Below are 24,114 nucleotides of genomic sequence, written 5' to 3' on the forward strand. Positions count from 1 at the left end.
AATTATTTTATAAGCTTTTATAAGAGTCATTTAAACTTATTTAATTTCTTTGTTGATTTCCTCAGTTTAGATTTGTCTAAGCATACCTGTTTATCTATCTTAAGCATTTATCTACCAAAGGCAGCAGGTTTTTGTGAGTTTGACCAGCAGCAACAGAAGCCTAGCTGTGAGATGTTATCAGTCATACCATGGGAAAGATAGTTTATTCTTCCCAGAGTTGGCAGTTTAGTGGGTCCAGAAGAGTTGCTTAAAGAAGATACCTCCCTTCTTAAACATATTAAATTTGGGGTAGTATAAATCTTTTATTTTTTTCTTTGTCTGGACACACCTTGTAGAGTGGGGTTCTAATATTCCCCAATGGCCAGAAACTGTCCAATGGAAGCTGTCCCAAGATTTAGAGTATTCAGGCAACCAGGCAGCTGTTCTTTCCCCTGGTTGTTACTCTCTCTTTAAGCAAGGTAATAGGAATTCTGAGCTTTGAAGAGATGCTGCTTTGGGTCTCCACTGATAGGCAAGTTAGCTAAGTTAGAGATGACCTTTTGATTTTTGCAGGAATGGGGGTTGGTTTTTCTGACCTGGGCTGCCACCTAGGAATCTAAAGTGATCATCATGCAATTTGACCCCCTTGCAAGACTGCATATGCACATCAGCCCCATATAAAACTCCCTTTTTTTCTTGTAAGACTGTGGATGGCATAGTGAATTTTTTGTGTTCATATGTGTGCCTTAGCTCTTGGCAACCAAACAAGAAATTGCAGTGGGTAATGACATTTATGCCAACTTCTCTCCTCATTAATGCATCAGTTGGTGGGGACTGGCTTTGCTCTCCATGTACACGTAATTTGAAGCCCACAGTGCCTTAGGATCATGTAATTCCAACACCAAACATAAGCTTTGAGCAAGACTAAATCTTATACCAGCAGCCATGGTGGCAGCAGCAGTGGATGTCTTTTTATTTCCTCCTCTGTTCATGGGTTCTGTTTTTCGATCTATACATGTGAATACCGCAGCCACTGTGCCTTGCTGTTTCTTATTCTATAAGGCATGGATGGCACTGACTAAGTCTAACTTTTAGCCATGTAGGATCAAACTACCTGATCTGAGACTGTAAAAATGTGGCAGAAGCCCCAGAAAACCTTTTTAAATTATCCTTTAATTTTTCCAGGATAACACACCATAATTGAAATGAGAGTATCTCTTCATATAGATTCCGTATCCAGTAGACTTCATTCATTGAAATCTACTGGCAAAGAAGCCTATAAGAGGAGACACCCTTATTTTATTATTATTTCTCTCTCTACTATCCTTTTTTTTTCGGTGGTACTGGGGTTCCTGGAAGCCCTTCTACCTCGGGGCTACACTCCCAGACCTATTTTATATTTTTGAAACAGGGTCTCTTACGCCAGCGCGGCTGGCTTCGAACCTGCGCGATCCTCCTGTCTCCGCCTCCCAAGCGCGGGGATTACAAGCGTGCGCCGCCACGCCCGGCTCTACTATCATTTTTTTAGTATTCCTTATGGTAATCAATGTTTTAAGCCCACATTATTTTTGATCAGACTAGAAATCTATGCATTTAGTACAAATGATATGTTTTACATAAACTTTACATTAGACAAATTACATACTTATTCTTTTTCTAACTTTATTGAGATTGAAACTTCCTTTACCTGTGCTGAATAAATATTTTTTACCTGTTAACTCTCTTCAATTCTTATTTTCACTCAGAGCATTATTTGAAAAATGCAAAACTAAACCTTCAACTTATTTGTTTAACAAACAATATGAGGAGGCAGTACTATACTGATCTATTAAGATATTTCAAAATCTTATACTACCTTTCAGAAATTACAAGTGGTCAGGATCCTTATGTAATTTTATAATCATTCTGATTGCTCTTCTGCTTCCTTAATTTTGGGCACCTACATTTTTCTTTTCTCAATTCTTACAATTCTTAATCTTGACGTTGTTGGTTATATTTTCATCACTGTGAGCAAGATACCTGACAAGAACAACCTAGAGGAGGAAAGATTTTGTTTTGTTTTGTTTTGTTTTGTTTTGTTTGGCTTCTAGGTCAAAAATATATTGTGAGAAGGGCTTGATGAAGCTAGTGGCAGTTGGTAAGCAGAGAGAGAGGGAGAGAGAGGGAGAGAGAGAGAGAGAGAAAGTGCCCCGTATGCATTAGATTTTAGGTTAGTATTGTTAGTGCCTTTTACTTGTATCTATATAATCTGACATCTTTATTTCTTTTCTACACCTACTCCTCTTTCTTTTTTCTTCTTTCTTTCTTTCTTTCTTTCTTTCTTTCTTTCTTTCTTTCTTTCCTTTTCTATCTGTAATGTCCACTGTATTAAAAATATTTGAAAATAACTACTTGCAAGAAATCAGAAAAGCACTAGCTGCATTTTGTATTATAGAAGAATTTTCTAATTTTTTTATTTTTTTGGTGGAGTATATGAATTGAATTAAGATGTATTGTACTTCTTAGCTACATCACCAAGCCTGTGGTATTTTTTTTTTACCTTGAAACAATGTCTCATTAAGTTTCTGAGAGTCTTTCTAAATTGCTGAGGTTAGTCTCAAACCTACAACCCTAGACATATAACTCTCAAGTATGGAGATTACTAGCATGTACAGCCATGCCCAGCCCACATACTTTTAAAATAATATATTTGAACATAATTTAGCACTATTAACTATAAAAAGAAGACATGGTACAATTCAATTTATAAATGAATAAACAAAGTTATGTATATCAACTTTAATATTTATAGTTGACACATATTGTTTTTCTAAACTAATGAATGATAAAAATCTCTGAGTATACTGTAAAAGGCTTTGAGTATACTTCCTAAATATAAAGCCAAACACTTAGGTATAGACATAATTTTATCATAAAATGTACTTTCTCCAGAATAATCTAAGTTTGGGAGTATCACTAATAATCATCCCTAATAATGGTAATAAATCATATTTGAATGTTGTTTCTTTTCCAAACACCAAAGAATGTGCCGTACAGTTATTATCTCAACAAACTCATTTAGCAACCTAGTTATTTCACTTTTTTATTTCTACTTTTAAGGTGAGCAAAATAAACCTTTCATAAATGAAATTACCATCCTGAAGTTTTATAGCATGCACTTTATAGAGAATTATTATAAAATTATAGAGAATTATTAGAAAAATAATCCTTTTTAAGATGTATACCCTGAAGAATAGGTGTTCAACCCACTATCAAATTGTATTGAAGAAATTGCTATATTTTTCAGATAATTATTTTAATAAATACTAGAAATAACATTAAATTATATATAGTTACAGAGTAGACATATAAGTAAAGAGAGTAACTAAGTAATAACTACCTATTTTATGTTTTTATTTGAAAACAGGGTCTCTTAGCCGGGCGTGGTGGCACACGCTTGTAATCCTGCATTTGGGAGACTGAGACAGGAGGATTGCACAGGTTCGAAGCCAGCCTCAGCTACTTAGTGAGGCTCTCAGCAACTTAGTGAGACCCTGTTTCCAAATAAAATATAAAATGGGTCTGGGAGTATAGCCCGGAAGTAGAAAGCCTCTGGGTTCCACCCCCAGTACCACCAAAAAATTAAAAAAAGGAAAAGAAAACAAGGTCTCTTAAGCTTTGAACCTGAGCAACCTCCTGTCTCTGCCTTCCAAGCACGGGGATTACAAGCATGCGCCACCACGCCCGGCATCTCTTGTTTCTAAACAGCAACCCCTATAATAGTTTTTAACACAAAAATTTATTCTCTTTTTTAATCTCAGCATCGTTCATTTTTATTTATGTATTTTTTAATTTATACAATGTTTTATTTTTTATTTTCAAATACATTTTCTCTGCATTTTTTCGAAAATAAATGGCATGCATTTAAACTGTTCTTGGTGCTGCCCTCTCCCCCACCTCTGTTTTTCCTCCCCTCTCCCAATAATGAATGTACAGGGTAAACCATGCTATATTCATACTTTTACACATATTCGGATATAGCTCCTCCATTAATTAACTTCAGCTTTCTTTCTCTTCTATCCTTCCATTCTAGGTTTTTTTAGATTTCCCTTCAATTATCTGAAGTCCTTCTTGTATCCCCAGTGCCCCCTAGTTTGGGTATATTAGAGAAAACATATGTCAGTTCTCTTTCTGTGCTTGGCTGATCTAACTTAACATAATGTTCTCCAGGACTTTCCATCTTCTTGTGAATGACAACTCAAGAAAAAAAAATTATAGACCAATATCTTTAATAAAAATAGACGCAAAAATTCTAAACAAAATACTCACTATATGCATTCAAAACTATATCAAGAGAATTGTACACCCCAATCAAGTTGGTTTCATTCCAGTAAAACAGGCTGGTTCAACATAAACAAATCAATACATGTTATTCACCACATAAATAGAACTGAGAACAAAAATCACATGATCATATCAGTAGATGCTGAAAAGGCATTTGACAAAATCCAATACCCATTTATATTAAAAACACTGCAGAAAATTGGAATAGAAGGAACGTATTTCAACATCATTGAGGCAATATACAACAAACCCAAAACCAACATCATATTGAATGGGAAAAAACTGCAAGAATTTCCTCTAAAATCAAGAACAAGGATGCCCACTATCACCACTCCTTTTCAATATAGTCCTTGAGACTCTTGTTTAATTTTGTATGAGAAAGTAAAAACATATGACCTACATGTACACATACATGACATACATGTACACATCACTCATTTAGAAAATATGTTTAGTCTGTTGTCTAATACTAATTTATCAAAATAGTTTAGTAAGAAAGTTGTTTTTACCACATTGAGTAAAATAAAGTCATTTTGTTCCAGAACTTTGGATGTTATGCTTGTAATTTTTTTCTTAATTATTGTAAGTTTATTTTTGTGTTTGAGGAAAAAACATTAAACAAATTATCAAGGTAGTTTTCGTAAGGCACATATCTATAAAACACTCAGCATTTTTATTTGCATATGTATTTAAATTTGAAAGTAAAATTTTATATAACATTGATTTATAAAATAATTATCTAAAGGAAACGCCGGGCGTGGTGGTGCACACTTGTAATCCCTGCGCTTGGGAGGTGGAGACAGGATGATCGTGCTGGTTCAGAGCCAGCCTCGCTGGCTTAAGAGACCCTGTTTCCACATAAAAAAGTTAAAAAATAGGTCTGGGAGTGTAGCCCGGAGGTAGAAGGGCTTCCAGGAACCCCAGTACCACCAAAAAAAAAAAAATTATCTAAAGGAAGAAGAAAACTTTTGGACAGTCAGAATGAATGTTAGGTAGTAATAGGTAATAGTTTACCATTAAAATTTTAGTATACTTTTTTCTCATATAATAATATTCAATATCCTACTTTACATAGAAAGATAACACTTTCTCACATAGTGTGATATCATAGCATTTATTTATTTTTAATGCAAATAACAATTTATCTTGATCACACATACCTCTCTATGTAGTACAATTGTTTTTTATCTTCCCCAGTTTGAAGTGTAAGTTGTAACATTTTTATTGTAGTGGGTATGTCAGATATAAAAATAGAGTGTAGTTTTGCTTTTTGGCATGACCTTGTCATTTGAGAAAGCATTACATTTTAATGGCATATAATTTAAAATGCCTCTAGGAGTGAGTTGAATTTACTGAGATATTTTTTAGAGTAATTACTTACTGGAGATTGTCAGAGTACTTGTACTGTATCAACCTTCTTCGGGGAAGATGTTTGAGACTACTTGAAATGAGTTAACACTTCCACCATTAATGTTTGATAGCAGACCATCATGAAAAAGATGAATGCTTATATAATTGGCATCCTTAACATTTAGAGCTGAATACTTAAATGCCAGAAACATAATTCTGAATAAAATGTCAGGCTCTAACTCAATAATATTTAATGATGTAATAGGCTAGGAATGAACAGAAATCAGTTTACATTATTAATAATATTATTTAAAATAGGCTTAATTGCCCCCTATATATTATTAAGAATTTTTATTAATGTTATTATTTCTGAGAAAAATTTATCTCAGATTTTCAATTTCTGCTGGTCCAGAATGTCAAATATATTTGATTCATATTATTGAAAAATACATTGATAAAAATGTACACAACAAATGTACTTGGTCAGCTAAATAATTTCTTTTAATTGATGAAATACCAAATTATCTTCATGTCTTGGTATTTTTAATTTTGGACAACAAATATTTCTGAGTAAATTACATGTTTGATAACTAGTAGGACTGATAGATATAAACAAAAACAACAAGAATAATCAAGAGCAGATTTTGTAGAAATGATATTTAATTAAAATTTAAGGGAACAATAATTAGCAGAATTAGAAGACAATAGAAAGATAGCTATTATATGTATTCAATATAGCTGAATAATTTTTACTAATAATTTTATGCAAACAAGCACTGAGTTTTTTTTTGTTAATTAACTTCATCTTTGGTGATAAAGTGATGATTTAGGGGTTCTATTACACAATTATTTTAAAGAAATATACTACAAAGAACACTTTTGAACATTTGTATTTTTATATATTTATAGTTGTAAGACACTGTCAGAAGAATATGGTTTGGTTAGTGATTTTGCAAAATCCTAAGTTCTTGTACTGTAATTTAATCATCTCTTTTAAAAAATAAAAACAAGATATGGTATAGTTCAAACCTAGATTTAATCATGAACATCCATGTAGAGAAAATTCTTGAAGAGATTTTCTAAGGAATTGAATAAACTACTTCCTTGCTTCAGACAGTAGAGGAAGGTTCTGTCAACATCAAACATGGAAGTCTAAGAATATAGTGGTAAGTAACATGAGATAGCCCAAGATATCATTTTGCATTGACTTGTTCTTAAACAGAATTACTTTTTGTCCCTAATGCTATAAAATTGTTAGTTTTTCTACCAAGACTCAATATTTCCTTTCATAATATATTCAATAATATATTTTATGGAAATGACTCTATGGACATTAATGAGGAATTTCTAGGGTCTCCAGAGATTATTGTTATAATATGTTTTCACTCTCATGTCCTAGGTTTTGCATATTAGGAAAAACATCTGATTCCTTATTTTTTTATGACTGAATAATCTCATTGAGCATAATGTCCTCCAGTTTTATTAATTTTCCTGTAAACAATGTAATTGTGTTTTTCTTTATGGCTGAGTAAAATTCTATCGTGTACATATCCCAAAGCTTTGTAATTCATTCATCTGTTGATGGACATTTTGGCTGGTTCCATAGTTTGGCAATGATGAGCTGTGTAGCTATGAACTTAGATACACATGCATTAGTTTGGTAGTTTGGTTTCCTTTCGTTTGGGTATATAACCAGAAGAAGGATTGATGGATCAAATGGTAAGATTGTTTCCATTCTTTTGAGAATTTTAAATACTGTTATCCAAAGTGGTTGTACTAATTTGTAATTCCACCAACAATGCTTTTAGAGTTCCCACTTCCACATCCTCTCAAGCATCGTTGTTGATAAATGAATTACAACATTATGTGATAATAGGCAAAATGAATTCTACTCAGAAATAAAGAACAAAACCAGAAAAATGGATGAACCTGGAGACATTTTCTTGAGATTTGCTTTTCATAGAAAGTGAAGGGTTATATGTTTTCTCTCATAGCTGGAATCTATTGAGTAATCAGGATACCAGAGAGACTTTAGATAATGAAAGACAAACCTCTGTAGAGTGAGAAAGGTGGTCTAGCAAACAGTGGTGGGGGAAGAGGGAGGAAGAATTCAGGAAGCACTTCCATTGACATTATGCACATCCGTGAGAATTCGAATTCCAATCTCATTATCTTGTGTGGGGAAGGGGAGAATGGGGTGGAACCTGAGGAAAAGCTCCCCAAGGGCTGTGTGCTTGTATGTCACTCTCACTGTGAGCTATATGATGATGTGAGACTATACTGTACCAATAAAAGTATAAAATCATCATGAAGTATAAAATATCAGAATTTGTTATAAAATTCATATATGTTCTAATGTAATTATACACAAGCACATATACAAAGACTCCTACTCATCTTTTAAAATATTATAAATACCTTTCTTGATTTTAATTTTACAAATTATTAGAAATTACAGGAAAGGGTAATTATGTTGTTGGACATATTTTTATACTAAAAGTCTTATTTTTAATATAGTATTTTGTTAATCTATTCAATAAAATAGTGGTGAGATAAATAGAAATAATAGAAATAACTAGAAATTCTATTTCCTCTATGAGTATAAATGCTATCTTGAATAGAAAGCATTAGATAATGGTAAACATTACTGTGGCTTCTTATATTTTAGTATCTCTCTCTCTCTCTCTCTCTCTCTCTCTCTCTCTCTCTCTCTCTCTCTTTCTCTCTCTCTTTCTCTGTCTTCTCTCTGTCTCTTTCTCTTTCTCAGAGAGCAGCTGGCCTTTCTCTGATACATTCACACTAAGAAATGCCTATCAACACATTTAATGATGCATCTGACTTTATTTTCACAACATAGTTTTATATGGTTATTTTGATGAGTGCTGCCATCAGTGTAAGCATTTAAAATAGAATATATTAACTGCTGTTAGTTATTTAGTATGCTTAAAAACTCCAATCAAACATTATATGTCAGCCCTTTTTAGGATGAAGAGTTTAAGAATATTTCTTAACATAAGATATTTGAGGCTGGGCGTGGTGGCGCACGCTTGTAATCCCCACGCTTGGGAGGCGGAGACAGGAGGATCGCGCAGGTTCGAAGCGCTGGCTTAGGAGACCCTGTTTCTAAATAAAAATATAAAAATAGGTCTGGGAGTGTAGCCCAGAGGTAGAAGGGCTTCCAGGAACCCCAGTACCACCAAAAAAAAAAAAAAAAGATATTTGATGTAGGAGTATTAAATACCCCATTTTATATTTTGAATCTATAAAAGGCATATAATTTGTCTTCATAAAATAATTTTTGTACATACATCCTATGTGTTTTAAAAACTGTAAATGTAGACATTTAAAGACTTTATATAGTTAGATATAAATATGCCTTAATTATATAAAACTAAATTAAAATGTACTTGTTATAAATTAATTCACATATTTATGTTTTAGACAAAAATAGGCATATGAATTAATAAGCAAAAAAGGAAAATAAGAAAAGTCATATTATTAGGTGATAAGTAGATGAATATATAGATAAAAGTTGAGAGGTTCAAATTAGATTATTTTTATATTTAATTGTTTTTAATTCTAATACTTTCATTTATATGGTTAAATGTTTTGTCAACATTCCAGGTAGAAATAAAAATATTATAATAAAAATATTATTGAAATCCTCAAAGTTATAAATACTACCTTTTTAAAAGTATATTATTTTACTGTCAGTTAGTCAAATTTTTTTTTAAAAAGAGAATTAAGAAAGGAAACAGTCCAAATATTACTAAGTCCATATATGAAAGTATCACTACCAATCTCACTTAACATATACAGGGAGGAATAGCAGGATGGGAGAGAAGTGAAATATACCAAATGGTGTGTGCATGTATCTCTGTATCACTTTGGGCTTTAGTATAAAATACAATTACAATATGTAAAAGTAAAAATTATAGTCAATTTTTAAATTTTTAGAAAAAAGCATTTGATACAAGGCACCTAGGGAATCAGAAGCTTTTGTTCAAGTAGCTGAAGAAAAAAAGTCTTGAAATATTGTTATCTTAGAAAATGCAGATGTGCAGATGCTCCCCAGAGTACAACAAAAAGTGATTTGGGAGTACTTTCCAAAAGCACCTACCAACTGGATTTTGACTGAGCCTGTGGGATTATCTTTGGCTCTTGTCCCAGAATATCATCAACTTTTAATCTATCTTCCATTATTTTGCAAATAGCTCTCATTGGCAGAACCACAGTTATAATTTTGTCCACAATACATTTTGGAGACTGATTTTCAGAATTCACTCTTGTTCTAAAGAAGACAGAATAGAATGGATATTTCTCTAGTTGAAAAAAGATAATGGGTCACAATATACTTATTGATTCACACCTATAAACTTTTTTCCACCTATTTCTAATTTATAGCAAAGTGATAAAAATAAAACTCACGTGTTTCAAGTGTTTAACCAAACACTGTGCACAAATAAACATAATTACTCTCTATCCCAAGACAAGAGACACAAAGGCCCAGTGATCAATCTTTCAAGAGATGTTCTTAATGTTGGCCATTTGCCCATTCCTTAATCAGCGAGATTTTATTCTGTTCCAAGAAGTGTTTTTATAACTCACAAAAGAAACTTATCTACTGTTTGTTTTAATTTTTGTATTATTTTTCTGTTAATTACAGGATCAAGTTTTAACAGTACGTATGTTCTTCACTTCTTTTTACTTCTCACGACTCTCATTATATGCTCTTTTTATACATGGATTGCTAGTTCTCCTTTATTTTAAATTATACTTGGATTTACTGTTCCAAAGGGAGTATATGTGCCTATAAATCATGATGATCCCATAAAGAGCCAATTTACAAGCTTTTAATCTCTGCATAACCAATTTATCCTACACTTACTTGGTTATATGTTAAGTCTAACTGGCAGGCGACAAATTCTAGGAGAAGAGGACTCTACATGACTTACTCGTACCTGCAGAACCTAACATCTAGGTTTGGTCAGTAGCAACCATTCAAATATATTTATATTATCTAAATGTCATTATATTTTGGTGTGTTTTACTATTATTTCACATGTAACCAAGTGCCTTTTAAATAGCTGACAGTGAGCATATTAGTGGAGTTGCAATGATGAACAAAGATTATTTACTCCTTGAAATTGAGAGTCTAGTTGGAGAAATAATGATTAAGAAATGATAGGGCAAATAATTATATTACTAGAGACTCTAAAATGTACTGTAAATTAAAAAATATAATATGGGCATTTTTCAATCTAAACTGACTTAGTAAGGAAACACCAATTAAACCTTCTCTAAAGAAGTATTGCTATGCAGTCATAAAGTAAATAAAGAGTTAATAAAGAATAAATCATTGGGAAGACCTGAAAAATATTACACACTAAGACAATGTTTAAGAATCTTTGGAGCTGGTGGTGATGACGCATACCTGTAATCCCAGGATTCGGAGGCTGAGACAGGAGTATCGTGGTTCGGTCAGCCTCAGCTACTACTTAGTGGGGCCCTGTGCAACTCAGTGAGACCCTGTTTTAAAATAAAGAAAAAAATAGGGCTGGGGGTGTAGTTAAGAGGTAGAATGCCCCTGGGTTCCATCCCCAGTGCCAAATAAAAAAAAAGAATCTTTGGTAGAAAAGTGCTTTGCACGTGTCACACGCTCAGCAGCAGCAGTGTTGGGAGCCTACAAGAGAGGGGTAGAAACCTAACATTGGTAAAATGGTTGATGATATCAGACAGCCTAGTAGTCATAAATCTTTCTTTTAGCTTACAAGTTTAATTATTCTGTGCCCTCAACTGCATTTTAAATTATCTTTTAATGTGAATGATTCTCGAGGGTATGTATGAAAACACCCTTATGGCTTATATTTGAGAAACTTATTTTTTTTTTTTGGTACTGGGGATTGAATTCTGGGGCATTCTACTTCAAGCTATACTCCCAACCCTTTTCCATCCCTTTTTATTTATTTGGTTTGAAACAGGGTCTTAACTAGTTTACTGATAATTCCCTTAGGTTTCTGAGGCTGGTTTCAAATATTCAATCCTACTCTCTTAGATTCCCAAGTACTGGGATTATAAGCAAGAAACTTTTAAAGTATTATAGCATGATGTTCATATATTTTCTTTGGTAAACTGTTCAAATCTTTTGACTGTTTTTAAATTGTGTTCTTCTTAATACTTAATTATAAGTGTTCTTTTTATAGCTTAATACAAGTCCATTTCCAAGTACATGGTTGGATAATTATGCCATTTGTAGAAAAGTGTACAAAACTAGAGAATATTATCCTAAAATCAGCCAGACTCAGAAAGTCAAGGACCCAAGGGTCATATATTTGCTCTCATATGTGGAAGCTAGAGAGAAAATAGGAAACAAAAAGGGCTTCAGATAACTGAGGAAGGAGACAAGCAGAAGAGGGTTTAAGAAGTGGGGGTGTGAGAGGAAGGAGGAGAAGGAAAAGGAGGCTTTATGAAAGAAAGAATTCTCTGTCCATATATGAAGGTTTCACTACTAATCTCATTAACATGTGGGGGAAGGGAGTGGGATGGGATCCAGAGGAAATAAAATGCTGCCTGCATATATGTTTGTGTTGCTCTGAGCCTCATTATGATGGATAATTACAATGTACCAATAGAAGTGTATTAAAATTTGTTTTTGAACAAAAAATTAAAAATAAATAAAAAATAAATTTCTCTTAGTTTTTGAATGGCTAACAAATGGAAGATTGTATACAGTGCATTGCCATAGAATTTCTCTTCTTAAAATATTATCATTCTATTAATGTGAGCTATGAACTAGCAGGAAGATTTTAGTGAACTAATTTGAGTGTCCATTACATCTTGCTCAGTGCTTCACATGTAATTCAGGCAATATTCATAAATTTGAGTCACTATTCTGTTATTTCAGTGGTAATAAGTTTAAGGCAAAGTAACATCAGCATTGGAGAAATATTTCATCAATGAATATCACAGAGATAACATTTGTTCACTTTATTTGCACTAGAAAGTTGTGTGTGTGTGCACGAGAGAGCTTTATTTATAAAACATTACAGTAATTTTAGAAAACCATAAAAGCACCCCAAACCAATGAATCTTCAAAGTACATTAGATGACATACCATGTAATAAAACCGAATTAGTAAAAAAGTATTCATCTGGCTGAATGATTTTAAACAGAAATATATACATATATGTATATATATATGTATATATACATATATGTATATATGTATATATGTATATATAAACATTCTGATTTGTATAATTTATTAATTTTTAAACATTTTCTGAAGCCCTAGAGGAAATTTGATGTAGATTTTTAACATCTAAATCCAACAAACATATGAGCTTCTTTTATTTTAATTTGTTTATGGAAATTCTAAAATGCTTCAAACCCTATGTAATTTGATGTAAAAAAGTAAATGCTGCATAATTAATAAGAATTTTATCTCTGCTGTGACATATCACCTTCCCATGATGTTATACTTATTGAGAATAAAATTCAAGGCTTTATAAATTTAAGTTCAGTATTTTACAGTCACTATTATTTCTATTTAATATTAACTATATACTATATATATATATCTGTATATATAGCATATACATAGCAAATATATATAGTAAATATATATATATATATATATATATATATATATATATATATATATATGTCTGTGTATATATATCAAAAGAACTGACCACTCACCGCTGCAATATATTCATGCATAAGGAGGAACAATTATTGTAAGTGTAGGAAATACATTTACAGGATATTTTAAGTTATTTTGGTCTTTGTAGATTGTGCATAAGAACTCACAAGACAAGTGACAAATAAGAAATCTTATGTATTTTGGGATATTTAGCACCAGAATATGCATATTATGGTAAATGCATATAAAATTAATACCATAATATCATAGTAATTAATTAGTAAAGGGTTTGGAGGGAACCTCGCCCAGGAAATAACCTTGTATCAATTTATTCTTATAAAGGTAATTTTTTATTTCATCCCCAAGTGATCTATTTCAACAGTTAATTTGAGTAAATACTTTGATGTATAATCAATAAATACAAAAGAGTATTTAATATGAATAGTCATGTGTGCATGTCTTCTGAGATACTGAAGTAACTAATTTTCTGCTTGTGTATATATCAAACAGGAACATTTTATAATGTGACTACAGTCCCAATTACAGCAGTTTTTCCTAAGCAGTGGCATCAATAAATGCCTTAGAGACCTTTATAATAAAAAGGAGGAGGCAAATCGATTTTAGTGGTTTTAGTCCAAACTGCATTGTGTCTGGGAATTTTGGCAGTAAGTGCAATGCAACATTTTCAGTAGAATAACTAAATATTTAAAGAAGCAAGGTTGCAAGCACCTGTATTCTACTTTCCTTTTAACTTTTATACCAACATAGAAAAGCTAAAACACAATGTATTATTATATCTAGTTCTAAAATTCTCCATTTATCTTTTGAGGGTCATAAAATTTAACAATTTTCACAAAATATCAAACATAGAATATTGATGCATATATCTTCTCTTTCTTCTAAATTTTATTTAAAGGATGAAGTATTAAAGGAGACAATAGCAGAGAGATGAACAGTTTTTGAAAGATGAAATTAAAATGAAAAATCAGTAGAAAAATAAAAAGATGCCAGGCGTGGTGGCGCAGACTTGTAATTCCAGTGTTTGGGAGGCTGAGACAGGATGATCTCACAGGTTTGAAGCCAGCCTCAGCTATTTAGTGAAGCTCTCAGTAACTTAGACCCTGTTTCCAAATAAAATATAAAAATAGGTCTGGAAGTATAGCCCGGAGGTAGAAAAGCCCCTGGGTTCCACCCCCAGTACCATAAAAAAAAAAAAAAATGAAACGTTAATTCCAGCTTGTAAAAGAAGAAAACTTATCCTGAAAACTTAAAAACTAGTTTAATCAAGACTTGGTGGGTTTGGGCATGTCAGTAGGCAGGAAGTAGCAGATCTGAAATAGGTGTATCCATATAAAAATTAAAATGAATAGCAAAAGCTTACTTCAAGAAGTTTAAATTAACAAAATTCTGTGGCTCATTCACCCCACATTAGGAAAGTTGTGTGTCTGTGTATTTGAAGACTCGGAGCACAAAAGAAGACTTCTAGAATCTGAAAAACTAACCCTAAAGTAAGAGTAGAATATTTATTTATGAATTTTTTAATTATTTTATTAGAAATATGATATTTATAGTAATTTTTATATTACAGAATTTTCGTTTAGATCTATTTTACTCTGTTATTTTGACACAGAATACAAGAAAGCAATTTAGCCAAAGGGCATTAAATGATAGTGCTCCAAATATTAGTGAATACATTATGTGCATGGTAGAATGAGAGAGAGGATGGGGGGAGAGAGAGAGAGAGTGAGTGGAGAGAGAGAATAAATAGCAAATGTCTCTTAATTTATATTTAAAATATTTGAAGTGGTAGAAATGTGTTTGTTCAATATTATCCGAACTGAAATTACAAACTGGGCATGGTGGACAGGCCTCTAATTCTAGTACTTGAAAGGCTAAGACAGAGATCACAGGTTTGAGAATAACCTCAGCAACACAGTAAGACTCTCAGAAACTTTTCAAGACCCAGGTTCTAAATAAAAAATGAAAAGGGTTTGAGGGTGTAGAATTTTAGGATGTCAGAGTCAGTATGCCTCTAGGTTCAATCCCAATAACTGTTCTCATGTGTGTGTATATGTGTGTGTTTGTGTATATGTGTGTGTATTTGTGTGTGTTAAAGGGAGAAGCACTGAGTTAAGTGCAACTTCTTTTACTCAACATGGTATCTTTTAAATTTTCTTCCAAAGGAAAGATTTTATAAAATGTTTTTAAGAATAGTATTTTGGGGCAGCAAAATTCTCAAAGCAGTAGAATGCACTTGGTTTAATAAAACTTTATTATTTCAGAAAACAGCAGATCTTAACCAGACACATTCAAAACAAAAAAAAAAAAACCTCAAAAACGAGACTCACCAGAATTCTACTCTCATTTCTCCCACTATACATATCAGCAATATTAATTCAGCAGAATACAAAATGCAATTGCCAAAAACAATATTGATGCTAACGCAAGTCAAAAATACATGTACCAAGTATGTTATTTATTTATTTTTTTTAGTTTGAGATGGCAGAAAATTCTTGCAGATAAATCTGTGCATTCATTTTTACATGTAAATATTCTGGAAATAAGGTGGCTATTTCTTTAGTTCTGTTTTTATAGGGCATTGTTTTTCTTCTCTACTGAATTTTCTACATACAACTTTACATTTCCCCAGTATAATTCCAAGTTTGTAGTTATGTGATATCTTTGTATTACAAAATGTGTGCTCAAATGGTGTCTATAATATTTTCATAGTATTAGCTGAATCATTGAGAATTTTTTGTGGAAAATTACTTATTGAGATATTTATCAAAGAAGATTTCTCTCTCTCTCTCTCTCTCTCTCTCTCTCTCTCTCTCTCTCTCTCTCTCTGTCTTTCTCTCTTTCTTTTCCAGTAATGGGGATGGAACCCAGAGAAATTCTACATCCAAGCTGCATGCCCAGCCCTATTTTTTTATTTTTTATTTTGAAACCGGGTCTCACTGAGTTCCAAAGAGCTTCACCAAGTAGCTGAATCTATCCATGAACCGCAATCCTCCAGTCTCAGCCTCCTGAATGCTAGGATTACAAGTGTGCACCACCACTGCCTGGCTAAGATGTTTTTTAAATAAATAAATATGAACCATTTGAAACACATAGCATCTCTCAGACACCCTATAAATGGATATAACAGAATTATCATTTTATTCATCAGAAAAGCCAACATATACATTTACATATTGATAGATTAATATATATTGTGTACATTATAGACAAACAGATATTGTATCTAAGAAAGTAAAGTTATATTTTTTGTTAGTTTGTGATAAGAAGTGTGTAAGGGAAATTCAATGGAATATCTAATAATATGTTAGATATATTAAATTAGTCTGAATGCACAATTTAGTTATAAACAGAACTCAAATACGATAAAACTTCTCTTAACTTTTTAGTAGCAATATGTATTTAAAGTCCTGAGAGAAAAATGTCCTGAATTTTTCTTTCCGGAAGATTTTTTATCATCAGGCCATTGTTCTATTTTCAATTTGTTTGCTCATGTGATAATCATTCCTCAGCTATTCCATGTCTCAATTCCCTCCTGTATATAATGGGGGAATAAACTCTACTTCATGAAATTTTGAAGATAATATTAGTTATCAGAATTAAAGTATATGGAAAATTATGAATAAATATTACTATAGTTTTACAAATATAAGAAAAATGTGTTCAAATAAATATATTCATCTTAAAATATTTTATCATACACATAATAATACTAGAAAATGTATTTGAAACAAAGCTTTATTCTTTTAGAAATGTATAGACGAATGTGATGATGCATGCCTGTAATCACAATAATTGAGACACTGAGACAGAAGGATCAAAGGTTTGAGTCCACCCTCAGCAATGTATTGGTATTTTAAATTAGTGCCAGGTATTTTATTTTCATTAATGGATAGTATATCATAGCATTCACACACATATATACATGTATTTATTTTTGAAGGATTTGTTCCCAATTATTTACAACACACATTGTTCATTCAAATAATATTTATTGGTATTCTAAATTAGTGCCAGGTATTTTATTTTCATTAATGGATAGTATATCATAGCATTCACACACACATATACATTTATTATTTTTGATGGATTTGTTCCCAATTTATTACAACACACATTGTTCATTCAAATATTTTTATAATGAGGCATGGTGACACATGCTTGTAATTCCAGCATTTGGGAGGCTGAGACAGAAGGATCATGGTTTCTAGACAGCCTCAGCTACTTAGTGAGGCCCTTTGCAACTCAGTGAGACCCGGTTTCAAAATAAAGAGTAAAAAATATATCTGGGGGTGTCACTCAGAGGTAGAATGCTTCTGGGATCTACTCCTAGTACCACAATATATATCCACTATATATGGTTTCTAATAGATCAGAGACCTTGCAGTTCCTTGAAGAGGGCATAGGTCCAACACTGCAACACAAAGAAACAGGTAAAAAACATTTAAACAAGACTGTAAAGGCACAAGAAATCAAAAGAAGGATTAATACATGGGATTGCATTAAACTGAAGAGTTTCTGTACAGAAAAAGAAACTGTCATAAACCTCAATAGAGAGTTGCCAGAATGGGAGAAAGTTTTGCCAGCTATTCCTCTGATATATTTTAGATAATAGTATCTAGAACATACAGAGAACCCAAGAAACTTAGTGCTAAGAAACCAAATAATGCAAGCAAAAAATAGGTAAGTGAACTGAATATACACTTCAAAAATGAAGAAATTCAAATGACCAATAAATTTATTAAAAAACTGCTCAACATCAATAGATGCAAATCAAAGCTACTGTGAAATTTCACTTAATTCCAATTAGAATGGAAATAATTCAAACACAAAAAAACAACAAATGCTGTTAAGGATTCAGAGAAGTGGGAATGCTAATACACTGTTGATGAGATTTCAAATTAGTGCAACTACTTTGGAAAATAGCATGAAATACTCTCAGAAAAATGGGAAAATTTTGCCATATTATTCAGTAATACCACTTCTTGGTATCTACCCAAAGGAATGAAAACCAAACCACCAAACTAATGTATGTGTATCTATGTTGATTGCCCTCCAATTTACAATTGCTAGATTGTGGAACCAGCCTTGAGCAAAGAAAGGCAAGCAAAGAAATAGAAACAGCAACAAAAAAATTTGCCATCAAAGAAAAGCCCAGGACCAGACAGGTTTCCAGCTGATTTCTACAAAACCTTCCAATACTTAACAATTTATTCTGGGACATAGAAAAAGATTGGATTCTCCAACATTCCTTTTATGAGCCCAGTATCACATTAGTACCAAAAACAAATAAAGATACCTCAAGAAAAGAAAATTATAGACCAATATCCTTGATGAATATAGATGCAAAAATTCTAAACAGAATACTAGCTATATGCATTCAATACCATATCAAGGGAATTGTATACCACCACCAAATTGGTTTCATTCCAGAGAAGTGAGGCTAGTTCAATATATGCAAATCAATACATATTATTTAACACATAAATAGAATTGAATAAAAAAACATGAACATATGAATAGATGCTGAAAAAGCATTTGACAAAATTCAATACCCATTCATGTTAAAAAATACTGCAGAAAATTGGAATGGAAGGGAAATATCTCAACAGCATTAAGGCAAAATGCAATAAACCCAAAGGTAACATCATATTGAATGAAAAAAAAAACCTGCAAAAATTACCTCTAAAATCAGGAATAAGAAAAGGATGCAACCATCACCACTCCTTTTCAATATAATCCTTGATATTCTTGCCACAGCAATAAGACAAGAAAGGGATATCAAAGGAATTCAAATAGAAAAAGAGGAATTGAAATCATTCTTATTTGCTGATGTCCTGATTCTTTATCTACAAGACTCAAAGAACTCAACCAAAAGACTACTGAAGTTGAATAATCAATTCAGCAAAGTTACAGGATAAAAAATCAACCCAATGAAATCACTTGCTTTTCTATATGCCAGTAATGAATCCACAATAAAAAAATAAAGAAAACAATTCTATTCACATTAACATCAAAACCAATAAAATATCTAGGAGTAAACCTAACCAAAGACGTAAAAGACCTCTACAATGAAAACTATAAAACATTAAAGAAGAATTTGAAGTAGACCTTGGAAGATACAAAACCTCCCTTGTTCATGGTGGGGCAGAATAAATATCAAAATGGCCATTCTGTCAAAAATGATCTACAAATTCAATGCAATTCTTATCAAAATACCAATGTCACTCTTCATCTAGAAAAATCAGTCATAAATTTTATATGGAGAAAGAAAATATTTAGAGTAGCCAAAGTAATTCTCGACAATAAAAACCATGCACCAGGCATCACAATCCCTGACTTCAAATTAAATTACAGAAAAATATTAATACAAACAGCATGGCATTGGCACAGCAACAGGCATGCAAACCAATGGAACAGAATAGAAGTTACAGAAAAATACCACAAACTTACAGTCAATTGATCCTTGACAAAGGGGTCAAACTCATATGCTGGAGAAAAGACAGCCTTTTCTACAAATGGCTATCCATTTGTAGAAAGATGAAACTAAATCCTTACCTCTCACCATGTACAGCAATCAACTCAAAATGGACTTGGAAATTAGACCAGAGACTGTGAAGCTGTTAGAGGAGGGCATAGGCTCAACACTTCAACATCTAGGCTCAGGTAGTAACTTTCTCAACAAGACCTCCAAAGCCCAGGAAAGTAAAGCAAGAATTAATAAGTGGAATGGCATCAAACTAAAAAGTTTCTTCTCAAACCATCAAGAACCTAAAGAGAAGCCTACAGAATTGTAGAAGATCTTTATTAACCATCACTCTAATAGAGGGCTAATATTCAGAATACAGAAAGAGTTCAAAAGACTCTACGCTAGCAAAACAATTAACCCAATCAAGGAATGAGCAACTGAACAGAATAGACACTTCACAAAACAAGAAATACAAATGGCCAACAGATACATGAAAAAAAATTCAACATCATGAGCCATCAGGGAAATAAAAATCAAAACTACATCTAACCCCAATCAGAGTGGGAAGCATAAGGAAGTCAAATAACAACAAATGCTGGAGAGAATGTGGGGAAAGAGGAATTCATTTACACTGTTGGTGGGAGTGAAAACTACTTCAGCCACTATGAAGATTACTGTGGAAATTTTTTAGAAAACTGGGAATGGATCCACCATATGATCCAGTTATATCACTTTTGGGTATCCTTCCAAAGGGGTTGAAATCAGAGAACTACAGTAACATATGCATACCCATGTTTATAGCAGCACAATTTGTAATAGCCAAAATATGAAACCAACCTAGGTCTTTATCAATAGATGGGTAAATTGCAAAATTTTGGGAAATACAATGAAATTCTACTCAGTAATAAAGAACAAAATCACATCATTAGCAAGAAGATAGAGAAACCTTGAGAACATTATGCTAAGTGAGATCAGCCAAGCCAAGAAATATAAGGGACATGTTTTCTCTAATATGTCCAAACTAGGGAGTATTAGGGATACCAGAGAAACTCCAGATAATTGAGAGGAAACCTCAGGAAAGCTAGAATGGAAGGATAGGAGAGGAAGGAGGCTGAAGTTGATTAATGGAGGAGCTACATATGAATATGTGTAAAAGTATAAATGTAGACTGGTTAACCTGGACATTCATTGTTGGGGGGGAAAGGCAAGCAGAGGGAAGAAGACAAAAGTGGTGGTAGGGAGGGCACCAGTAACCAAGTACTTGTGAATGTATGCCATTGTCAATATGATACATTTTATGATATGAGACTATATTTTACCAATAAAAATAAAAAATTAAAAATAATGGATATTAGGAATATTGCAAGTTATTGAAACCTATATATCAACAAAGTATTATAGAATGTTGGTAAAATACTATGTTAAAAATAATAACAGAAATTTTAAAAATACAATGAGAAAAATAAGTAATATATGTGTGTATATTTCTATCTATCTATCTATCTATCTATCTATCTATCTATCTATCTATATATGTGTGTGTGTGTGTGTGTGTGTGTGTGTATGTGTGTGTATATATGAAGGTAATTAAATACCTTTATGATAAATTGATGCTGAAAAATAAAATAATGCCACTGGAAACCTGAGACTAGTTATTTAAGTATAGGACACTTCATAATTGAGATTTCAAGAACCACTATCATTTCATCTTCACATAGTTGATTTAAAGCCATACAGAAAAAAAGAGAAATCATGACTCCAGAACTATATAATGCCTACTTATTTTGCAAATAAAAATCTTTGTACTGACCACTTTTTAAAAAGGCTTGATATTGATCATAGTCACTGAATTTACTAGATTTTTGAGTAATGCAATAAATGCTTATTGTCATGTGTTTTATTATAAATAAACAAAGCTAGTGTTATGATTAGAAAAATGTTCTTAATTTGTTTAAAAACTGACATATAGCTATAATAATGTTACAAATCTATAAATATTACTTATAACTCTAAAATACAAAACTTCTAAAAGTATAAGATTGTCAATAACTTATTTGGAGTCAGATCTGTTTATTCTGACATAAAACTTTGTATCTTTATTAATATGAATAGTTTTATTTTTCTTCAGAAATATTATTTAATCATAAAATTCTAACCTAGATTACAAGTTTACTGCTTTATATCTGTTTTAATGTATATTTAACTGTTTCTAATATATGAAAACATACCAAAATATGTCCTGATCAAATGTATTTGGTTAGAGGAGTTCTAACCAAACACATACAGGCCTACGCCCGTATGAATAGAGGTGATCTATTCAGCTGTCCATGTGGCTCATTAACTAAATTGCTTGGGATGCACACAGCATCTATTGTTCCATGTGAAAGTCATTGCAGACATGATCACCATCTGTCTGATATTAATATTTGAAGTAAAAAAGAAAAAAAAAACAATAAGGTTAAGTGAGGCAAGAAAACTTTAGCATCATTGATTAACAAAGATATGGACTTCCCCAGATGATTCTAGTGTACATTACCTGAGGCTCTCCTAATTAGGATTTAATGACATGTCAAAATGTTATTTGTTAACATTGATAAATTTTGATTGTGTAGGCCTAATTTTTGTGGCTATTTGGGGATAATTAAGAAATAACTAAACATGTAAAGACACACCTGGAATGACTTTGAACTTGAATTAATTAAGTAATCAAAAAAGTTAAAGATAGTACACACTTGAATGAGTTTATTTCTTCCAAGTATTCTACATGTATGATAAAATACATATATAATTATATTCTAATAATTCTTTTATTTTCTAAAATATTAAGAGCTTCTATAATAGAATTATCCAGAGGGTATATTTATAAAACATACAGGCTATATATTGCATTTTATACTTTTAAAACAATTCAAAATGCAAATTATAATTTCTAGTCTATTAAGCAGATAAAGATTTAAATTTCTTTTTCTATCATTAAAATGAAACACAGTCAACCTAAATATAAGTTTCTCTAAAATCAGAGAAGATGCTAATGAAATCATCTCTAAAATAGGTTAGCTCATTGAAAATAATGTAAATAAAGTAAAATGGATATACTAAGTATTTCAGCATGACACTGTGCTATAGCAATTCACTTTGTTATATTAAACACAATAACTGTAAACCACTAATGGATATTAAAAGTTCAAAATTTTACCCATATCCTGTCTTAAACATCATAAATAAGATGGCAGTATTATTAATTTTATAGAGCTTTTGAAACCATTTAGATTGAGCTATAAAATCTGTTTTCACATATAGAATATTTATGATATTATACATATAAAATTATGTTTTTTAAATTTTTTATTAGTGCATTGTAGTCATACATTTTACTGCAGTACAAGAAAGCATACATTCATTCATCACCCAATTAGCCGTTACCCAATTTCTGTTCCATTTCCTCTCCCGCTCTTCTTTTCATGTTTGGCTTAGTGATAGACATTTATATGTTTGCTGATGTACATCATATGCATTAGAGAATTCCCCTGTTCCCTCCTCCCATCCCCTAAGTTTTGTCACCTTATTTACTCATCTATAGTACCTTCTTCATCTAGAGTTCCTCCTATGACCCATTTTCTCTCTAGTTCCCACATATTTTAAAAAATATATTATTTTAATAAATATTAAAGATACTATTAAATATTAAATATTACTTATTCTTAAATATATAGTGGTAATAATGATAATAAATATAAATAAATAAAAAGAAAAATAAATACTAAGAGAATAAATTAAAATATAAAACACCTACTGAAAGATTTGACTCTACTATATTGGTAGAAAAAATAATTTAATTTTCATGTAAAATTTTAAGATAATGATGAAGAGAAGCAAGAATACAAAGTTGTTTTAAAATGTAAGAGTGTAAATATATGTCATTAAACTTATTGAGATAGATAAATTAAAAATATTTGGAATTTCATCAGTGTTCTTAAGTTTGTCAGAAGGAGACCTTTACACCACAGTGAGATTCAAAGACAAAAAACATATTTAAACATAATAATTTATTTATCTTGCTTAATTGTTTTATTTTAAAATTTTTGAAACTTTTTATTTTATTTTTTTGTTGTACTGAGGATACAATACAGGGGCATTCTATCTCCAAGCTACACTCCCAGCCCTATTTTTTATTATTTTATTTTTTGAAACAGGGTCTCAATGAGTTGTGAAGGGCCTTGGCTAAGTAGTTGAGGCTGCCCAGAAACCACCATCCTGAGGATTTTTGCATCTATTTTTTGTTGTTGTTGCTGTTGTTTTGTTTTGTTCATCTTGTTCTTGACTGTCCTTG

Source organism: Muscardinus avellanarius (genome assembly GCF_963383645.1).
Source record: "Muscardinus avellanarius genome assembly, chromosome: 6".
NCBI classification, from domain to species: Eukaryota; Metazoa; Chordata; class Mammalia; order Rodentia; family Gliridae; genus Muscardinus; species Muscardinus avellanarius.